Source organism: Vombatus ursinus, unplaced genomic scaffold, assembly GCF_900497805.2.
Source record: "Vombatus ursinus unplaced genomic scaffold, bare-nosed wombat genome assembly UNPS02007460.1, whole genome shotgun sequence".
Classification (NCBI taxonomy): Eukaryota; Metazoa; Chordata; class Mammalia; order Diprotodontia; family Vombatidae; genus Vombatus; species Vombatus ursinus.
Window position 1 is genome coordinate 414556 of NW_020947238.1, and position 20611 is coordinate 435166.

Here is a 20611-nt window from a genome sequence, read left to right on the forward strand (position 1 = left end):
TTCAGGTGAGGAGATACAGTTGAGGACTTCAAGCAAATCCACTTATGGCTTCTTTGAAGGCCTCTGTACTGCAATTACACATGATTGAATTTCAGGGCTAGGTAGAATGCACTCATGATGTTAAGTTATTTTTGTTAAGGCTTTCATCAGACAGATTTTCACTGAACTCTCAGGCAATGCTCATTCTATAAACTAGTCACCTGGAAGCAGAATATGGTGACCAAAGCACTGAAATGGAAACAAGAGACCTGGGTTCTAAGTCTGTTTTTACTACTACTGTGCTATCTCATCCTAGGCAATACACTTCACTTCTCTGGGTCTCAGTTGCCTCACCTGCAAAGTGAAGGACTTGGAGAAAGGGATTCCTGTAAATATTGTAAAGATAGCTGTAAAATATTGTGATGTTATTCATGTTGGTCCTCCTAGTGTTTAATCAGAGTTCCCTGCAAGATACAGGGGTTTTCTTATAGTCTCTATGTCTGACTTCCAAGGAGAAGATTTCCATAACAAGGTTAAAGAAGGCTTGGAAATTTTGCAAGGGAGCGAGTAGGTAATACTTTAGGTACAAGTTTGTGAGGGATGATTAAAGGACCTAATTCAGAATAATTGAGTTAAGTAATAACAGGGGAATTTGGATAATTGCTTACAAATATTTGAATGATTTAAATTGTAGAAGCGTTAAAGAAAAGAAGCCTGTAGGGATATAAGAGGAAGGGGAAGTAATAAAAAAAAAAAGAAAATTTAATTTGTATTTAAAATAAGTAAAAAAAAAATGACAGCTTTTTGAATTTTTCCAGGAAAGCATTGCCCCAACAGCATCCAGAAAGAAACTAGATCTTTGAGTCAGGATTTAAGAACAAACCCATTTACCAACTACTGCAGGGTGAATGAGATGACATAAAAGGTCTTTTCCATCCTTAATTTCTATGGCCTTCTGTAAAACATTCATCATAGTCCTCTCTCTGCTTTCAATTCTTCTCATAGTACATATTAACTTGGTGAGTTCACTGTAATGAGTTGTAACCCAGAATGGAAAATCCCTTCCCTGTGCACCAGAGAATATATGGATGGTCCTGGGCAGTCATTGTGGCCTCAGATGATTTACTGCAATATTTAGCACTAAGACAACCTGTACACCAGAATGCCCAGCAGTCAGATCAAAATGGATACTTTGCCTATGCCAGTAAATGAGTCTTTAAAAACTGTTCCTTAATCTCCTTAATTTCCCTTTCTCCTCAGAATCTCACTCTTTGTAGTTGCTATTTCTTTTTTTTTTCTTTCCCTTCAGGAAGATGAGACAGTGATAACTCCACCAGGAAGCTCTTTGTTTGGGAAAATAAAAGGAGGGAGGGGAGACAAAAAAGAAAATGAGTTTAAAAACAGATGAAACTTTCTTTCCTAGCTTCCCAGCCTTCAGGACTAACTAGATGATATTTTGAAGTACGCTGATCTCCTCAGGAGAAAAATGCCATGAGAAAAGAATCCTGCTGTGTTTGTTTTGTGATGAGAAATAATGGAACCCCTGGCATTGGAAGTATTTGAAACTTGACTTGAGAAAACAAAACAAAACTCTTGGCTGATCAGGAGAAAACAATTCTGCCAGAACCAATAGGAGGTTTCCTTCCTACCACTAGCCTCTCTACTTTCTGTTGAACCAAGCAGTCATAGATCTGGACATTATCTAATTTAATAACATTATCTAATTATCTAAGCATTTATTTGGCATTATCTAATTTCATAACCTTTATTATGTGCCAGAACTTGTGCTAGGTGCTGTGGATATAAAGTTCAAAAAGAGATTCTCTGCCTAAAGGAACATAGAATCTTCTGAGTCTATTCCTCATTTTATGGATGAGGAAACTGAGGCCTAGAGAAATGAAATGAAGATTTTCCTGATATCCATAATTCTTAGAGTCTCCTAGAGTGTCCCTCATACTGCTTTGTAGTCTATGTCATATGTATTTTGTACTCATTTATCTGTGTACACATTATTTACCCCCAGTAGAGAAGCCTGCTACTTGATTGTGTTGTTGTTCAGCCATTCAGTTGTGTACAAATTTCATGACTTCATCAACTTGTCCATGGGATTTTCTTGGAAAAGATATTGAAGCAGTTTTCCATTATTTTCCCTCCTGTGTCCCCATGTTACAGGTAAGAAACTGAGGCAAATAGAAGGAAGGAACTATTTTTCTCTTTGTATCTTTCACACCTAGGACAGTGCCTGGTGCAAGACAAATGTTTTATGAATTGAATGAATAAATGGTCCAAATCCAAGAACCGATAAATACATGTAAGACTTGAACCTAGTCCTGGGTTCTTTCTACTGGTACTTCCTTGCTGAATGATAGGCTCATTACAACACCATGTTTTAGGAGCTCCCTTTTGCTCTTAGTGATTAGCTTTTGATAATAGGATATGTAGTCCTTTGGAATCCAACATTTTAAATTATGTCAGCAAATGTAAAGTCTGCTCAAATAGAAAAATAGAGAGCATTTTATACTAGGTAGGAAAGAAAAGGTAATATAAGCAAGAGGAATGAAGGTAGAAGCAATGTCTGCATAAAGCCCTTCTAAGCCACCTAAAGAAGTCCAAGCTCAATGGGACAAATAAGGTAGATTTTAAAACTGGCTTGTAACAGCAAGCAGATGGTAATCTCAAGTGGTGCTGATTCAAGTTGGGAAATTGATAGACTAGAAATAATGGATTTAATTTGGAGAAACATAAAAATCAGTTTAAAAAGCAGCAGGGGGAGGTTAAAAAAGAAGAAACTTTTAAGGAAGAGCTAGTTTAAAGAACCACTAGGGAATAGAACCAACCCAGAGAGCCAGCGCAAGCAATAATTACTTTATCCCTTGATCTGATTCACAATAAACAAATATGAGTTAAAATTATTAGTGGGCACAGATATATGTTCTAATAGACTACAGATATGTATACAAATTTGACCTAGGTGGGGTGGAATGGGCCAGTTATATAGTGTAGTCTGTGTGTATATCCAAAGTATATTGTTCTTAATGGGAATTCCATATAAGAGCTATTGAAGTGGGCCTCCAATGCCTCCCTTGAAGCTCCATTAGTTATATGGTTTTATGAGACTCATTGTTTACACTAAAGAAAACAACTTGAGAAAGGGTCAGAGAAACTTTTGATATGCAGTAGATTTCTTCAAACGAAACTTTACTCTCTAAAGTCTTATGATTATGTTTATTTAAGTGGCAGCTAGATAGTACAGTGGATAACACACTGGGCATGGAGTAAAAAAGACCTGAGTTCAAATCCTTCCTGACATTAGCTTTGTGACCCTATCAAGTAACTCAATCTGCCTATCTAATTTTCCACATCTGTAAAATGGAGATGAAAATAATAGCAATTATCCCTCCATCCAAGGGTGGTTGTAAGGATAAAATGATATAACATTTATGAAGTACTTTGTAAACATTAAATGACATATGTGTGTGTATATATATATGAGTGTGTGTGTGTTTGCGTGTAGATATATATGTCATTTGACCTCTGTCTGCTTCAAATTTCTCAACTCTGTTGAGAATATCTGTTTGGTTAGGTTCATGGATCATAGGTTTAGATCTTGAAGGGACATTTGGGATCATCTTGTTGGATTACCCCTTTTTGTAGAGATGGTAACTCATACCCAATGAGATTAACCGATTTGTCCAAGGTCACATAAGTAGTATGTGGCTAAGTCAGACTCAGTGACTCCAAATCCAATATTCTTTCCATTGTGTTATGACTTTATGCATATATATTCCCTTCTTCAACCTAGCTTTAGCCTAAGCTAAGATGGGCATTGCCATTCTATTTTTACTATTTTGCTTTCTTTTTTGTAAAAGTCATTCTGCCAGATTCTAAGCTTCAGTTGAATTCACTGTATTATTTATCCTCTTTGGTCTCATAAGATTCATCCTTTCCATTGTGCCTGATGGGCTGTGGTGGTGAAGGAGATGAAAAATCAATGTGGAAACTAAATGTGATAAATGAAATTCGTCTATATTATCTGCTTGGTGCTTAGTCATAAGCTGACTTATGTTGGTCCTCAGTTTTTTGTATATGTATTCCTTATCTCTCTCAAAGTATTGTAAGCTCCTTGAATGTAAAGATGAAGCATTAAGTTTCTTTCCAACCCTCCCAATGCTTTTGCTCTGTTATTCTAAGACAACAAGCATTTATTAAAGCAATAAGCATTTATTAAGTGCCTGCAAATGCTATGTACTTTGATACCTGCTGGTTTTACAAATACATGCAAAAAATAAAAATAGTTCCTTGCCCTCAAGTAGCTTACTGTCTAGTGGGGGAAGGCAACATATTATAGGGAGCTAGAAAGTTGGGAGAGGAGAGGGAGGGAAAGAGCTTGAGTAGTGTCATGGTATTGAAGTCTGGAAAATCAGAATCAGGGGCAGGAGGGGAATGAAGATTGGCCAGGCTGAGTCCTTGGAGGGACTCAGAAATAGGAAAGGGAGCAGGGTATGCTATGATGAGGGAGAGGAGAGGGATTTAAATCTTTCTGGGTGAGGAGGACACAGGAAATGAGGGAAGATCTAGTATAAGATATCATCTGAGGCATGGTGGCAAAGGGGAATGAGGGTTGGCTGTGTTTTTCATCTATATCTCACACATAATAGATGAGGAAATCCTGTGGATCCCATATTCAGAATATGTGTTTTATTCCCTTTCCATTTTCCCATCTTAGTTCATACGTTATTACCCACATAGATAGATTTTCCCGTGTCTACTCTTCTCCATGTCAGCTCCATTCTTCATACTGCTGCAACTTCCTCTTGCATACATTTGTCTTACTTCTCTGGTGAAAATCTTAAGTGGTTTCCTCTTGTTCTCAAATAATATACGAGCTTTATTGGCTACACCAGTCCATTGGTGACACATTACCTTTCCATCCTTATTTTATTCACCTCCATATACTCTATGTACCAAATAAATTATATAATCTATCCACTCCTCCCAAATGCATTCTATACTCTCCCATCTCCATACCTTTGCTCATGTTGTTCCTTACTCCTGGAAAGTTCTTTTCATCTTCATTTGCTGAGTGATACAACATCTTTCAAAAATGAATTCAAGTAGGGGCAGTGGACAGAACACCAGCTCTGGAGTCAGGAGGACCTGAGTTCAAATCCAGCCTCAGACACTTGACACTTACTAGCTGTGTGACCCTGGGCAAGTCACTTGACCCCATTGCCTAGCAAAAAACAAAAACAAAAAAATGAACTCAAGTGCCACTTCATCCAGATAGCCTTTCCAATTGATTTTAATGTATTTGATTGATATTGTTGACAGTTGTATTTTGTTGATAATGTTGATTGTTGATTTGCATTTCCAATCATAATGTATTTTCATCTTCAGTTCTCATACAGCACTTTGTTTTGTAGTCAGCTAGAATATTTACTGTGTAATATTTTCCATATTGCTTTTCTCATCTCTCTATTAAGAGATGGGATGTGTCTCATCTAACCTTTTTATATACCCCAGCACATAATATAGTGTTCTGCAAAGACTATGGACTTAACAAATTTATTGCTTATCTGAATGAAAGAATGTGTGAGTGGCAATTAAGCTTGAGGAAGTCACTTATCCTCTGGAAGGAGATAATCCTAGGCAATGGATTATTGGTACAGCTTAGGTAATATGCCAATATTTTCCTCACCAGTTTCCTGAAGGATGTGCTAATTTGTGCTCTTGGATATAAGAGGACCTGCTAGAGTCTTCCAAGAAATCTTGAGAAAGATATACTCAGAAATATGGTCCAGAATCCTAAGCTAGAAACCTACTAAATCAGGGGCAGACCACTTTAACAGACAAAGGTAGGTTTTACCAGAGAAAGCAATGGGGCAGGTGGGAAAGATAAAGCTAGACAATGGAATTCACTAGAGGAAAAAAAACCCTCAAACTAAAATTGAATCCATTGGACTCATCACAGGGCAATTTTGTAACAGGGCTGAATACAGAGGCAAAGGGATAAAAGGACACAAGAGTCTCCACTCATCAGTTAATAATTGTTATAAAAGTACCTTCTTCGTGCCAGACATTGTGCTAGGTATTGGGTATGCAAGGAATGAAATAATGCCTACCCTCATTGAGCTTATATTTCTGCCTCTCTACACCTAAGGCAGTTGGAAATTACTTCTGTGTGTTTACTTCATACCCCTATCAGGCTACTCTTGAATACACCAATCTCATGCATCTTGTCAAGTTTAGACCAGATTGGAGGACAATTTGGGGAGCCACAGTATCTTTGTATCATCTGTCTAACCAAGTAATCAGCTCCAAGCCTTTGCTAGAGTCTACAGATTGAGTCACAGAAATGATTTGCTGTAATTTTCTTACATATAAAATGGAAGACTTGAATGAGACAATCCATTTCTTTGATTGTGTGAAAAATCTGAATGTATTCCCTTTGAGCCTACACCCGTGTTTACCTGCAAAATGCCATTATACTTGCTTTAGCCCTTCCCTAGTATGCTACAGTGACTTTAACTAGTTTGTTGTAGCAAATCCTCAGTAGAATAATATCTCTGAAACCATCAGGTCAAGTTGTGTTCTGGACCACAGGATTTCGTATTAACAAAAATGTGTGGCTGTATATTTTATTTTTGCTACCTAAACAATCAAAAAGTTCACATTCGGCTAAGTCCTATATGGCAGAACATATTGGAGTATCACAGAACAGTTTTCCAGGGCACTTATGGATGCTTATGATGGAGACTTTGAGTTACCATGAGATAGTTCATTGGTATCAGATGCTATTACTATGCAAGTTCATCAATGATATATATGTCTTCTTTGTGTCCTTATGGTGCTTATACAAAGAACAGCAAATGCCATTGCATATTTCCCCTAGATTTCTTAAACTACTTGGTGCCCAAGGTTTGGATTTGCTGTTCAGAACTCTAATGTTAGATGAACTGATTAATCCTATATACAACCCTTAGACTGGCAGGCACCAAACATTTAGTTCAGCAGTTTATAGCCATGATGCCTATACAGTCTCTGTCTTGCAAGACTGAATCTGCCTGGTTCTCACATCACATCAGTCCCCTTTGCCTCTTTTATTTGCCCCTCTGACTGGAGAGCAGAGGCATATGCTTCAGGGTGTCTAATCAAAGTGGGAGCTCAGCACAATTTTCTCCATATTTTTCACCAGCTACACTGCTTTTGAACTTCTTTGGAATGCTCCATCATGCCCCTGTGCAAAATGCCTTCTGCCCTCTTCTCCACTGTCACCCCCTTTTTTTTGGTATTTGTAGCCGTAGTTCTTAGCATGGTACCTGGAACATAGAAGGCACTTAATCAATGTGAATTGACTGACTGTTTACTGCTGTGACAAGATGGATGGATAGTTGACCAGCCTGCTTCTAGTGCCCCACTTCTGATTGATTTTTGTCAAGGCAAAGACTTTATTTGTAACTTAATATGGAGAAGTATTGCCTGTTGCTTCTGGGAGAAAGGATGTAATAGCTTGTGGGTTGTCCAAGTGAAAAAAGAGAAGAAGGTATATTTCTTTTAAAAAAAATTTCATTTTTAACTTATGAAATAAAACAAGCATTTCCATAACATAGGGGATTTAAAAAAAAGGATGATTGCATGTGAAACTGAAAATATCATATGCAATTTGCTATTCCTTTTAAGTACATAACAAAGTTATCTTGTAAGTTTCTTTTTTCCTCCTTTTTTTTTAATTCCCTCCTCCCACCCTAGAGATGGCTACTATTAGACACAAATGTGTGTATACATATATATGTATCCATATGTATACACACATATACATATGTAAAATCATTCCATACATAATTCTATTTATCAGTTCTTTATTTCAAAGAGAGTACTGTGTATCTAATAAGAATACTTGGGCCAAATGAATGATTATCATATTTATAAATTTGTGGGAAAACTGTCTTATTAAGGAACAAATAAAAAAGGTTAAATATTGTGACCAGAAATGAAAATTCTTTGACGAATGCAGGTAATGATAAATATTTGGAAAATAACATTCCACTGAGGATTTCCATTCAAATGAACACATATTTAAGAAGCACCTACATATATGTTGAGGAGATTCTTCTAGGTACTGGTTAAACAAAAAGAAATCAAGACAGAGTCCCTGATGCCAAAGAAGTTACACTCTAGTGAAGATATAACAACACCTGACATTTACATAGTCCATTAAGATTCTGACCATCCCTTGTCTATCAATTGGGGGATGGCTGAACAAGTTATTCTACGTGATTGTGATAGAATACTATTGTGCTTAAATTATGAGCAGGATGCTCTCAGAAAAACATGGAAAGACTTACATGAACTCATGAAAAATGAAATGAGTAGAACCAGGAGAACATTGGTACACAGTAAGCAATATTGTATGATGATCTACTATGAATAACTTAGCTATTCTCAGTAATACAATGATCCAAGAAAATTCTGTAGGACTTATGCTTCTCATCTCTAGAGAAAGTACTGCTAGAACCAGAATGCAAATCAAAGATACTTTTTTCTTTCTTTCTTTTTTTTTTTTGGTCTATGTTTTCTTTCACAGAATGACTTACGTGGAAATGTGTTTTGTATGAGTTCACATGTACAATCTATGCCAAATTGCTTGCCTTCTCAATGAGGTGTGGGTTGGGGAGGGGTAGAGAATCAATAACTCAAAATTTGAAAAAAAAATCAAATCTTAAGATTTTTTGCATGTAATTGGGAAAAATAGAATATTAAATAAAAATTGCAATAAAAAAGATTCCGACCATCACTGTGAAGCAAGTATTATGAGAATCATCATCATTCCCAATTTACAGATGAAGAAACTGTGGGTTAAGGACATTAAGTGAATCACTCAGGTTCCTGCAATCTATAAACAAAAACATTTTAAGCAACTTTTATGTTGCAGGAAGTGTTCTAAGCACTGGAGATAGAAAGATACAAATGAAACAGTCCCATTCTCAAGGACCTTACATTCTATTAGGGGAGATAACTTGTACATACAAAGTATCTTTGACATTAGTGTTAAAAGTGGAATTTTAACCCTATTCTTCCTAATTTCAAGTTCAACAATTTAGTCAACATGTCATCCTACCTATCTGTAGGAGCCAAGCTAATAAATAAAGACATGGAGTTGAGTCAGGGACAACTGTCAGGTAGAAAAACTTCAAGAAGAAAACAGACTTATTGAAAAGGCTACATAAAGAATAAAGGAAATGATCTTTTCTTTTTTTTGGAGAAATTCCATCCAAAATATATTTTTTCTAGTTTTCTGGAAGGGCCTGCATTCACTAAGAATATCTCTGGAGCAAATAAACATATTCAGAGATTAATGAGTGTTTGTTCTCCTATATGTCTTTGTATATATGCAAATGTATGTTTGGATTGAAACTCCTTGGTTAATATTTTTTTATTTTTGAACAAATATTTAATCACTGGAATTCCACATCTATTGGTCATTTTTCTTATTCTTTATCTTTTCTATTCTCACAAATCTCAGGTACTCTTTCAGCATTATTTGCTTAACAATAAAATTTGATAGTTTTACAGATGAGGTAATGTAGGTTCAGAGAATTGAAGGTACTTGTTCAAGATCACTCAGCTAGTAAATGTCAGTTGGGATTAGAATGCATGCTCCTGATTCTAAATCTAGTACAATTTCAAATATCACTGGACTTGAATGTCTTCTTTTGGGAACTATGTCCTTAAGATGATATTCATATTCTCTCATTTCTCCTGTACCGTGTTCTCAATACTAAAGCATGAGATGTGCTTTAGAAAATGACAAAGCTATTTTACTCCAGGTGTGATGACCAATCAGGGTAGTAAATTAATGACAAGCAATTATGGTATTATCTCTTAGCCTCAAAAACATCCTTGGAACAACTGCTGTACTAAATGGTCATCTGATTCTTAGTCTTTACCAAAAAACAAAAACAAAAACAAAAACTTGGCTGCCCAAGACAGAACCCTGGGCTAAGGAGAATCCTGGGCACCACTTTTAAAGAAGGACATTAATAAACACAATTAATCAGTTAATAAGCATTTACTAAGCACTTACTTTAAGCCAAACACTGCATTAAGTGCTGGTGTTACAAAAGAGGGAAAAGACAGTCCTTGCCTTAAAGGAACTTATAATCTTTTTTTAAAAATAATATCTTATTTTTTCCCTCAGTTACATGTAAGGATGAATTTTAATTTTCATTTTTGAAAAAAAAAACAAAAAAAACTTGAGTTTCAAAATTTCTGCCTCCCTCCCTTAGCTTTCCCCTTCCTGAGACAGTAAGCAATTTGATATAGGTTAAACATATCAAATTATGCAAAGCATATTACCATATTAGTCATGTTGTGAAAGAAGACACAGACTCAAAGGGAGTGAAAAGAAAGTGAAAGTGAAAAACAGTATTCTTCAATCTTCATCCAGACTCCTTCAGTTCTTTCTCTAGATGTGGATAACATTTTTCACCAATCCTTTGTAATTGTCTTAAATCATTGTGTTGCTGAGGATAGCTAAGTCTTTCACAATTGATCATTGTACAGTATTGCTTGTACTTTGTACAATGTTCTTCTGGTTCTGCTCACTTTATATCACTTTATATCAGTTCATATAGGTCTTTTCAGGTTTTTCTGAAATCTTACCACATCATTTCTTATAGCACAGGAACATTGCATTATAATCATATATCACAACTCGCTTAGCCATTCCCCAATTGATGGGCATCCCCTCAATTTCCAATTAGCTGCCACAAAAAGAGCTACTACAAATATTTTTGTACAAATAGGTCCTCCCCCATCCTTTTTATACAATCTCTCTGAGATATAGACAGAGTAGTAGTATTGCTGGGACAAAGGTTATAGCCTTTTGGGCATAGTTCCAAATTGCTCTCCAGAATGGTTGGATTAGTTCACCTCCACCAAGAGTGCATTGGTGTCCTGATTTTTCCATATCCTCTTTAACATTTATGTTCCTCTTCTGTCATATTAGCCAATCTGATCGGTGTGATGTGGTACCTCAGAGTTAGTTTCATTTGCATTTCTCTAATCAATAGTGATTTAAAGCATTTTATATAACTTTGGAAAGCTTTGATTTCTTCATCTGAAAACAGTCTATTCATAAGGAAGCTTATAGCCTAGTAGAGGAGACAATATGTAAACAAATATATACAAAGCAAGCTATATACAGGATTGATAGGAAATAATTTGAAAAGGGAAAGCACTAGAATTAAGAGGGGTTAGAGAAGGCTTCCCACAAATGATGGGATTTTAGTTGAGGCTTGAAGGAAGCCACAGAGGTCAGTGGTTGGAGTAGAGGAAGGAGAAATTTCCAAGCATGGGGCACAACCAGAGAAAATGCCTAGAGATGGAAGGTCTTATTCATGGAACAGCCAGGAGACCAACGTCACTGGATCAAAGAGTGTATGTGGGAGAGTAAGGTATGATAAGACTAGAAATTGGGAGATTTTTAATACCAAAAAGAGCATTTTGTATTTGCTGCTGGAGGAAATAGGAAGTCATTAGAGTTTATTGAGGTGGGAAGAGGAGTGCAACATGATCATTCCTTTCTTATGGGAAAATCACTTTAGTGACTGAATAGAGAATGGATTGGGGTGGTAAGAGATTTAAGGCAGGCAGACCAACCAGCAGGCTATAGTAATAATCTTGGTGTGAGGTAATGAGAGCCTGCCCCAGAGTGGTGGTTGTGTCAGAGGGGAGAAGGGGGCCTCAAAGAGATGTTGCTATGGTGAAATAAGTAGTCCTTGGCAATAGTTTGGATGTGGTGGGGGGAGAGTTAGTGAGGAATCAAGGTTGACTCCTAGGTTGCAAGGCTGAGGGACTGATAGGATGATGTTGCCCTCTACGGTTATAAGGAAGGTAGGAGGGAATATTCAGGATGGTAAAAAATGGAGAGTCATGTCAATAAAAGGATATGAGGTTGTTCATCTTGACGAAAAGAGGATGTGTGTGTGTGTGTGTGTTTGTGTGTGCGTGTGTGCGTATTTGGTTGCGATGTGTTTATATGGATGGGGTGTTAACGAAAGGCTGTCATGTTGAAGAGGCAATAAACTTAGTCTACAAAGTTCCATTGGGCAGAACTGGGAACGATGATTGGAAGTTGAAAAGATGCGAATTTTGCTTGAAGTAAAGATGAATGTCCTAATAATTAGAATTATTCAAAAACAGAGTGGGAGGTAGTGGTTCCCTCTCTTGAGGGATATGAATATAACATGACAATTTGTCTGGTATGTTATAGAGGCACGTTCAAGTACAAAGTAGAGTAGATATCTTCTGAGATTTCTTCCAACTTCGACACACTGTGACTTTTGTGAAGGACATATACATGCACTCTTCTCTGGCTTTCTTCCTGTAAGGTTGTATACCCTTCTGGAAAAGAACCCAGACAATGCTATGGGCCTAGGCCTTATTAGGTTAAGAATCAAACCTGTGAAAAGAATACAAGTTAGTCAGTGGGGTCCAATCCACTGCAAGTAGCAACAGCCTTTCCTTCTCCTCCTGGTGTCCTGGATAAGGTTATCTTTTGTGCTGCTGAGATGGCAATGTATGTAACCCAGTTGGGCTGTTTTGATCACCTTCTTCACCTGCAGTGCCACCTAATGTAGCTATTACCCCCAGTTGTGATGTTGCAACATTTCTAGTAACACTGGTAGCATATGGACGCAAGGAATTATAATAGAGTTCAGCTATTGTATATTTAGGACAGGTATGTCGCTTAGAGATTCTTGCTTTCAAATTCCCTTTGACCAGATTCTGCAGGCTAGTCTTCCTGACCTAAATCTAGTTCTGGTAGACTCTTCAAGAAATCATTCCTCTTTTTAAGTTAGAGCCCTTCCTTTAAATGTCTAGGTCACAGAATAGCAGCAGAAACAGCAAAAACAATCCCATTTCTGTAGTGCTTTATGGATTTCAAAGCACTTTACAACTGTCTGGTCAGGTAGATTATCAAACATTATGCCCAGAGGCTGTGAGATCCTAAATACAGGATCTGTTCTATCCTGCCACATCTTTTTTTTTCTCATTATAAAGATGTTAATCCAAGGTTCAGGAAGAAAGGCATACTAGATCTCATTCTTCTGAAACTGTTAATTATAGGTCTATAAAGGAAACCAAGAATTTTTACTGATTCATTCATTCAAATAGGTTTAGAAAGCAGAATATTGCAAAAGGCACCACTTCCTCACCCTATTCTGCCCTGTCCCTCTCACCTCCCAACCATGGGTTCTTATATAGATAGTAAAACTTGAAGGCAGGAAAGCCCACTGTGGCCTTTTTTGCCACGAGATGGCAATATTGCACCTTAGGTTTTGAAAAATGCTGACTGGGTTAAATTGGACCAGTGGGATATTGACTGAGTAGCCAATTCTGGCAGGCAGCTACAAGTAAGCAAAGTTCTGAAAGGGGGAAAGATTAAGAGAAAATGTTGTCACTCTGTATTTCTCATAGAAGGCTTCTTAGCTGACCTTTCACTTCCTCTCCTGATTCACTCCTTCCTGTCTCCTGTCTGACCATATTTAATGTTTTCTTATTTCCTAGGCACCTAGGTTTTAGCATGCCTGCTACTTTTTATTTGGTCAAATAAGTCCAGGATAAACCTTCTTATTCCTTCCTTCTCTTATATTCTTCAATTCTTCAGCACTTCAATTTAAACATACTCAAAATCATGGATCTTAGATTTAATTCAGTTCAGTAAGAATTGATTAAAAGCCTATTATATGCAAGACACCCATGTAGCAGTGTTTTGGAGCTGACCCCCTTTCATGCATCTGATTTGGCTGGTCACCTTTCATCTTGCTATTTGACTGGTTACCATATTCATTCTCATCATCCTAAGTCCTAAGGAAGTGTGGGTTATGTTTGAATATCTCTTCATTAATTACTAATGTTGAAAGCACCTCTTTCCCATCAATTAGTCAGTTAGCTCTGATCCCCCAGTGAAGTTTATCAAATCTAAGTTCTTTTAAAAACTCAAGAAACATTTTCCCACACATAAGCAATTTTTCACTTTTCTTTATATGTAATATTAAGTACATTTATGTAACCTATAGTAATATATGCAATATGTGTATATGTATATATATGTTTGTTTATATATATATATGCAAATGTATACAAATGTACACACAAACATATACACACTACTAATCTCTAAGGCTTAAACGTCAGAGCTATTGGTGACACAGTTTATTAGCACAGTAATAAATAATAACAAAAAACCTGATGAATTATTATTTACAATATTTTAGTGTGAAAAAGACATCAGTCCATAATGGCCAGAGTCACCAGTAACTATTGCTTCTATTCTTGGCTTCTCTTCACTTCTGAAACATAGTCCCATTATTCAGCTTCTCCAGATAGCAGCTAAACTCTCTCAAGAAGTCTCTCCTTTATTCAAAATGCAAGGATTAAGCAGTACTCATAACATGTTATTTTTCTTTTTCTTGTTTTAGTTTCTTTTGAATCATGACAGATAACTCTTCAGAATGATTGCTAAAACTTTTAATTCTCCTCACAGACTCCTCAAGGAATTTTTCATAATGTCTTTTTATAAGAAAAATATTAAATCAATTTTATCAATAAATAAATTCTCTCAACCTCTTTCTTATTAATTCACTTAGTTTCTCTTCATCCATTATCTTTAATAGTCTCTCTAGAATGATAGTCAAAAACTGCAAGTATCCCAAAATGACCTCATATTATGATACTTAAACTATAATTCTTTAGTATACCAAAGCCTCTTTTTTTCCCTTTAAACTCCATGACTATATATTCAATAATGATTTTTTTAATATGAGAGCACATTAGTACAAAATTATTTCCAATGCATTTGACATAATTGTTTAATATTTTCCCTTAATCTATATATTATTAAAACCTCTCATTTTAAACCTCTCAATACTAACGTATTGAGAAAAATATAATTTAGTTTTATCTGTAAGACAGCAGTTCTCTGCAAAAAAAAAACATGGAAAGTAACTATGTACAGATATGAACTACATGAAAAGATCACAGTGTTATTCAATCACTAGATTTCTTTGAAATAACTTAAACATTAGTAATTCAAGGAAATGAACAGATGAAGACATAAAGTAACAAACCTATTAACAAAGACCATGCTGCCAAGTACCTTTACTCTTACCATTTACTCCATTGAGATGAGGACTTGAAAAGGTATGATTGATAAGCAGCTTTATTCTAATTGGATGTACATTCCTTTAGAAAAAATCACACCCTAGAATAAGACAGTATAAATTAGCACTGCCTATATATCATTATTTACTCTTCCTGATATTTCATCATTTATAAAGCTTAACGGGCTCCTCAAAGGACACTGAACACTCCTGGTGGCACATTTGACTTTCTTGTAAGGACAATTTGTGGTAATAATGAAATACCAACAAATCTCTGCATGAACTTGTGATTTAATTACTTAGGAAACATACAAAAAATGTGTTTTGTAAAATGCCACTTCAGTAGAAGAATACTGAAAAGTGTTAACTTCAATTTACTGTATTAAAAATGGTGTTTTCTTGTATCAAGTTTCTTTCATTATTATTATTTAGAACCAGTTTTGCTTAAATGCTTAACCATATCAGCCCAGTTCCAGCCTCATGGAATTTCACCTTTCTGATCTGTCTTGTCTGCCAGCTTCCATTACTGGGTTTTTGAAAGCTGTTCTTCTTTGTCTTTTTTCTTACTTGAGGGAGCAGTATTAGGAGTTTCAACTGAAATAGTATTGTTTACATAGAATTAACAGGATGATGATTCTCCCTGAACTGTTCTTTATTTTCCTTGGCATATTCAAACAATGTATGTGTCTTTGCAGTTGCAAGATTAATTTTGATTTCATGATATTGTTGAAAAAAAATTCATAGATATGATTGGAGCTGTTTGTGGATATGTTTCAGTCCAAGAAATTTCTATTAAGAAGGCTTTGGGATGACCATTTTCACCAAATATTGAAATAAACTGAACTTAGATCTTGGAAATTTTTAGTGGTATCATAAATAGAATGCAATGCTTCCAGCTCCATCTCCTGGTCCTCCTTGGTGCTCATTGCTCTAGCAGTGAAGTCCTCCCTCTGACTGTGCTAGAGGAAGTTGGGGAGGGAGAAGGAGGTAGCTAAGGCAGGGAACAGCACCCAGAGGCCAGAACCTATCCCCTTTCTCACCTTGCTGCACTTCTATCCATAGATGTTTCTATGTATAACTGTACTGCATATGATTTCACATAAATAAAAAAAAAAGTCCTGTCCTCAGGGAGTTCACATTTTTTTGCTCCAATAGTCTGAGTTAGAAAAGACCTCCAAAGTCCTTAAGTCCAATCTACAGCCGAAAAAGAATCCTCTTTACAACATTCCTAACAAGTGATCATGGAGGTTGCATTTGAAGTCATCCAGTGATAAGAAACCCACTATTTCCAGAGGCAGCCCATTTTACTTTTACCCACTAGATCTCTGATAATTACAACTATTTAATTGTTCTGGGAACAAGCTACAATTGTTTTTCATCCCAGGATTTTCTTCAAGCTGCATATATCAGATAACTTTCAACCAAGGGCTTAATAAATGCTTGTTGATTATTGATTTGCTTCCTTAGTAATGTGTTCTAATGATGCTGGTCATCTTCTGTTGAACAAGTTTTAATTTGTCAACAACATTCTTTAAATATGGCACCAAAATTGAATTCAACATTCCAGAAGTGGTCTAACCAAGCCAAAATATAGCGGTATATCACCCTGCCCTTTCCCCATTCAGACACTATGCTTTTTAAAAATATCACTCTCTTAATTCTTATTGAAGGGACATTCCACTAAACACTGAGATTTTTTCATATGAAATATTGTTGATTCTTTTATAATGCATGCATTCTTGAAACTTTGCAGATGATTATTTTTACCAATATTAGATTTTATTCACTTTCCATTTATCTCTTTGTTCTAGTTGGATAGTAGGGTTTTAAATACCAATTCTATTATACTTTATGTTAGTTATCCCATCTTCCTTTATGTGAATTCCAAAATTGATAATTATGCCATTTATACATCTTCCTCTAAATTATTGATTAAAAAATGTGAGACAGAATAGGACTATGGACAAATCTCTGGGATGCTTCTACAAATAGCCCTTCAGTTTGACATTGATGGATATCAATTGCTATTCTTTGGTCTACTCATTTGATCAGATCTAAATCCACCTAACCATATTCTTGTGCAGACCAAATTATTCAAAATTATTCCATTTTGTCCACAAAGATATTTAAATGATTTTGAGAATGACATGCCTTACTTAAATCCAGGTATATTATGTATACAGTATTCCTTTAATCAATCAGTCTGATAATCTGGCAAAAAAAATGGAAATGATGTTACTTTGACATGACCTGTTTCATAGAGGCTCTTAATGAACTATTTCTCTTTTTAAGTATTCATAAACCATAACTTCACTAATGATTTCAAGAAATTTATTAGGGGGATTTAGCCAAGATGACAGAGAAAAGGCATGGCTTCACCTATGCTCTTCCAAATTCCCCTCCAAACAACTTTAAATGATGTCTCAAAAGGGATTCTGGAGCAGCAGAATCCACAAAAGTATGGGGTGAAACAATTTTCCAGTCCAAGACAACTTAAGTCAGTAACAAAGGTCTATCACATGGGGTCAGAGTGGAGTGCAGTCCAGTGCAGGTAGACCTGGCCTTAGAAAACCAGCAGCAAGACTTGGGAGTGACTAAATCATCACCATCATCATCATCAGCAGCAGCAACAGTAGCTTCTGGAACTCTCAGCCCACAAATCTTAAGGGGAATATACAAGTTATCAGAAAGAGATTTCAGGGGTTCCTTTGCTGGCACGAGGGTCAGGATTCTGTTGCATTGCCCATACATGGATTCAGGACACATTCCTAGGTCATAGTCTCGGGGCACAAAGCAACACTAGCATGCCAGAACTTGCAACTGTAGTAGAGTGGGGACCCTGGTCACAGTTTCGGGATGGAAAAGAAAGATTGTGGTCATTCACATATCAGAACACAGGCCAGAAGAGCAATGCACACCTCACCTTGGAAGAAACCATGCATGAAAACATACAGGCCTTCAAAGGTAGCTCTAAAAGCAGCAACAAAAGGACCTGAAGCTTGAGGCAGTGCACCCTTCACGCTGGGCACAGAATCCAGCTTTAACATTGAGTTAAAAGTCAAGAGAAAGACTAGAAAAATGAGCAAACAATAAAAAAGAACCTGCCCATAGAAAGTTACTATGATGACAGGGAAGATCAAAACACAAATTCAGAAAAAGACAACAAAGTCAAAATTGCTTCATCCAAAGCCTCAGAGAAAAATGTGAATGGGTCTCAGGCCCAAAAAGAATTCCTGGAAGAGCTCAAAAAGGATTATAAAAAATAAGAGAGGCGGTGGAAAAATTGGGGGAAAAAATTACAGTGATGCAAGAAAATCATGAAAAAAGATTCAACAACTTTCTAAAGGAAGCACAAAAATACCGAAGAAAATAGCACCTTAAAAACAGAAGAAAATGGTAAAACAAGTACAAAAATCCACTGAAAAGAACTCCTTAAAAAGCACAACTGAACAAATGGAAAAGGAGGTACAAATGCTCACTGAAGAAAATAATTCTTTAAAAATTAGAATTGGGCAAGTGAAAGCTAATGACTTATCAATGACAATCAAGAAATAATAAAGCAAAATTATTTTTAAAAATTAAAAAATAGAAGAAAATGTAAAACATCCCATTAAGAAACTGACATGGAAAATAGATTCAGAAGAGATATCTTAAAAATTATAAGACTACCTGAAAGCCAGGATAAATAAAAGAGCCTAGACATTATTTTTCAAGAAATTATTGAGGAAGAGAATGAGATTGTGAGCTCCAGTGTGGTGGAGCAGGTAAATACCAATTCCAAAACCCCCCATGTGCCTTAGAATAGCCAGGAGAACTGGCAAACTCCAGCTCTGAGAATCCCCATGTGTTTTACTGTAGCCCTGAGTAAACAAGCATCCACTAGCATGACAAGAAAGTAGGCCAAACCTCCACATGCTTCAGTATAGCCCCAGAGAAATGCAGAAACACCCTACTGGGCCTCAGCACATACCAGACACCATCACTAGGACCCCAACTTAGCAATGGGTAAGCCACCAAACCCCTATGGCCTTGAGTAGCACCAGTCAACCCCACCCCACCAGACCCAAACAAGGGTAAACAGCCAGGGCCTGTAGCCACTGGCACAAAAACCCTGAGACCTTGTATCTTCCACCCCAGGTGCAAAGCCCAAATTTAAAAGAAAGGAAAAACCCCCCACCAAAAAAAAGCAAGTAAAAAACAACAACAACAAAAAAGAATCTGACCATAGAAAATTATGATGGTGACAGGGAAGACCAAGACACAAACTCAAAAGAGGACAACAATTCAAAACACCTAGGCAAATTCCCAAAGAAAAGTGGGAAGTGGTTTAAAGCCCAAAAAGAACTCAAAGAGCTCAAAAAGGAGCTTAAAATCATACAGGAGTGGTGGAAGAAAATTGTACTATTTAAGGAGTTGTTTTCTTCAGTGGAATTTTTTTATCTTTTCCATTTGATCACTTCTACTTTTTTATTTAATTTTTTAATTTTTTAATTTTTTAATTTTTAATTTTTTTTAATTTTTAATTTTTGATTTTAATGTTTTCAACATTTACTCCCACAAGATTTTGAGTTCCAAATTTTCACCCCATCTCGCCCCTACCCCCACCCCAAGATGGCGTGCATTCTAAATACCCCTTCCCTTAGTCTGCCTTCCCTTCTATCTCTCCCTTCCTTCTCTTATCCCCTTCCCATTCAATTCTCCTGTAGGGCATGATGGATTTCTGCACCCCATTTCCTGTATTTCTTATTTCCCAGTTGCATGTGAAAACATTTATTTTAAACATGTGTTTTTAAAACTTTGGGTTCCAAATTTTCTCCCTTCCTCCCTCCCCACCCACCCTCATTGATAAGGCAAGCAACTTACTATAGATTATTTATGTGCAGTTATGCAAAACACTTCCATAGTAGACATGCTGTGAAAAACTAACTCTATTTCCCTTAATCCTATCCCACCCACCCATTTATTCTATTCTTTCTTTTGACCCTGTCCCTCCTCAGAAGTAATTGCTTCTGATTACTCCCTTCCCCAAATTGCCCTCTTCTCTATCATTCCCCTACTCTCTTGTCCCCTTCCCCTCCTATTTTCCTGTAGGGTAAGACAGATTTCCACACCCAATTGAGTGTGTATGTTATTCCCTCCTTAAGTCAAATCCTATGAGAATAAGATTCACTTATTCCCTCTCACCTTCCCCTGTTTCCCCTCCACTGTAACAGCCTTTTCTTTTCTGATTTTTTTTGTGGGACAATTTGCCCCATTCTACTTCTCCCTTTCTCCTTCTCCTAGTATATTCCTCTCTCACCCCTTAATTTTACTCTCCAGATATGACCCCTTCATTTTCAATTCACCCTGTGCCATCTATCTATCTATCTATCTATCTATCTATCTATCTATCTATCTATCTATCTATCTATCTATCTATCTGTCTGTCTGTCTGTCTGTCTGTCTGTCTGTCTGTCTGTCTGTCT

At 36.5% G+C, this 20611-nt stretch overlaps 1 pseudogene; it reads right to left on the minus strand.

Moving 5' to 3' along the window:
• Positions 1–15570: 15570 nt before the first annotated feature.
• Positions 15571–16072, minus strand: LOC114033817 (annotated as a pseudogene).
• Between the last annotated feature and the right edge of the window lie 4539 nt (positions 16073–20611).